The 3,010-nt window shown below is 40.4% G+C and overlaps 1 pseudogene; it reads left to right on the top strand.

The window, feature by feature from the left end:
• The window catches only part of LOC120090340, a 19,942-nt pseudogene that overhangs the window by 6,681 nt on the left and 10,251 nt on the right, over nucleotides 1-3,010 (top strand).

A 3,010-nucleotide genomic window follows, 5' to 3' on the forward strand; every position in this document is an offset into this window, starting at 1 on the left:
ATATCGTTTAGATTTGGCTATGTGATCGTGTAGAAAAGTTCTACTTGATTGTGTAGTATTTGCAATCACACTCTTTACTCGATTGTGTTGCATTGGCTACTTGATCGCATAAACGCACGGGGTAAACGATCGCTAAGTATATGATACTCAACGCATGGCGCGTGCACTAAAAAATCGTGTAGTCCAGCATGCTCATCGCATATTCACTAGCTACTCGGTCACTCAGTATACGATACTCGACACTTGCTTCTCGATCGTTTAGAAAATCATGCTTCATCACATAGTCGTTGTCTACTCGATCTCATGGCATGCATTGTTCGATATGCGTTGCACGATCGCGTGGCCTTCATGCTTCATCGCATAATTCAAAGGCACTTGATCCTCGCTACATGATCGTTTATACTCGATCAGCGTTACTCGACGATCACAAGAAGCTATTGCACGATCAACTGACGAGGCTTCTCCTAGGCCGTTCAAGACTCGGTTCGCCTGTTTGAATCAGTTGACTTGATGTTTTTTTGTAGTAGATAGCTTTTATTTCCGGTTTTGAGGCTAACTATCCCGGTCCATCAATTTTCAATGAATGTACATGTAACATTCCACACCTTTTTATTTATTAATTAATAATGTAAAATTTTTCCTTTTTCAGTAATTGTCCTTAGTTGAAAGGCATATTTGGAATTTTGAATTTAAAGTATAAGTGCGAGGATTTAAGTGTTGTCGTGGAAATTATTAAAAAATTATTCAATTTTCAAAGTTATGGCAAGAATTAATTATTTTTGGAAAAAGGAAAGGAATTAAATAGTATAAAGTGGGTTAAGGAAAGGATTTAATTAACGTTATACTATTTTCATTTTATTATTATTATTATTATTATTAGTTTTTTTTAAAATAAAAATGGCACCCCCCATCTCCTTCACGCATCTCTCTCGCTCGAACGTCCGCCCCTCACTGTCGGTCACAACCTCTCTCGCCGCCGCCTCCCTCACTGCCCAAACCCATCTTGCCGCCGTCTCTCTCACTGTCGGTCACAACCTTTCTTACCACCGCCTTCCTCACTACCGAAACCCGATGTCGCACCGCTCGCCCAGCCGGAGAGCCATCTGAGTTGCCGCTGCTCCTAGCCACGAACGACGCTGTCGCTCCAGCCCCCTAACCCCCGCGTGCCACCGCCAATCAAACCTCCTGACCGCCGCGTGCTGTACCGTCTTCCAGCAGTTTGACTCTTAGATTTTGGTAAGATCTATTTTGGTGGTTGGGTTTCTTGAAAGATTTTGGATAGCCACTAAGTTGGATTAAGGATTAAATTAGTCACATTATTTTGATTTTAGATTTGAGCTTAGAAAATCACACCAGCGACTGTCNCATCAAGCAAGGATGCATCGCGGACTCCACTATAGAAGTCGAATACGTAGGCACTTGTGAAGCTACTAAGGAGGCTGTTTGGCTGAGGAAATTCCTTACAGATTTGGAAGTGGTTCCAAATATATCTTTGTCGATCACTCTTTATTTTGATAACAGTAGGGCTGTGGCAAATTCGAAGGAACCTCGGAGTCATTGTAGAGGCAAGCATATAGAATGAAAATACCATTTGATCAGGGAGATTGTGCATTGCGGTGATGTGATAGTCACGAAGGTCGCGTTGGAGCACAACGTTGCTAATCCATTTACAAAGGCTCTCATGGCTAAAGTGTTCGAGGGTCATCTGGTGAGTCTGGGTCTACAGGACATCCGACATCTTGTCTAGGGCAAGTGAGAGATGATACTGGGGTATAAAGTATGTCCTAGTTTATTGTATATTGTACTTGTATTTTTCATGTATTGTACATTAGTCTCCCGAAGCATTAGGACAAGTAGGAGATTGTTGGGATTGGTGTCCTAATTCTCCTAGAGTCTCGTAGTTTGTAAACTTTGTACACATTGTTATGAATAAAGTAAGAGTTATTTTATCTTACATTTACTCATATCCAATAAACAAAGATCTGTGGTTATTGTATGTAAACTTAAGCATGTATATGATATATACAAGTGAATCATGCCTTAAGTGATAACTTAAAAAAGTTTGTAGTATACGGATTAAGGACGGATACCTTATACTGGTGACACTAGGGATACAACCCGTTTTGTAGAGGTTTACAAGTGTTGTGAACTACTACAAATGGTTGATCTTGACCATTCATGTGGAGACATGTAAGCGGGGTGTCCTATACAAAGAGTTTGTATACGACCGGACCACGAGATGATTTGTCTCTTTACATAACTCCGTTGATACTTGAGACTTACATCTCACCTAAACGACCATAGGTGACATGACCTTAATCTTGAGTATTTTGGGAACTCCTGCCTTTGAGGCCAGTCCTTTGATTAGTATGGGTGCGAGTGGCTAGATTGCCAACTAACCAAGCCTATCTTTTTGGGGATTTGTCTGAATGGGGAGTTGGGGACTCAGTTACACAAGATGGAATTCACTCCTTCCCCGAAGCAGGGGTAAGTAGGTAGATTGCTCCCTTAATGGTTGATTCTGGGTCTTGAACATAATGGCCACATCCTTTCTTTGGAAGAGAGGACTCCGGCAGTGAAGGGTGATTAGCGCCTCAGTTGAATTGTTTATACTGGGACACAGAAATATTCTTCTAGTAAGATAGAGTGCAGTTGCTCGGTGTTTTAAGTGTGTGTGTCCTTGTACATGATTTAATGGATGGTGGATCTCTCGTGGATCTAATAGATGCTTTAGTCAGGTTTTTATATTCATTGGAGACGTACCGTTTAGTGAAGTTATCGTAGGCTACATGTCCTAAGAGTCTGCTTTGGTGTGATTCTGTGTGATGGTTTGTGCTCAATGTGATCAATCTTTGAGAATCAGTTTATTGGGGTTGATTCGGAATATTGTTCTAAATGACAAAAGGTAAATTGTGAATTATATGTGATTATATAATCAATGTTGGATGATTATTGAGATACATATTCAATAAGGGATTTAATGCAATATGATTTATATAATTTAAGTACT

This window comes from Benincasa hispida, chromosome 11 (genome assembly GCF_009727055.1).
Source record: "Benincasa hispida cultivar B227 chromosome 11, ASM972705v1, whole genome shotgun sequence".
In the NCBI taxonomy this organism is placed as follows: domain Eukaryota; kingdom Viridiplantae; phylum Streptophyta; class Magnoliopsida; order Cucurbitales; family Cucurbitaceae; genus Benincasa; species Benincasa hispida.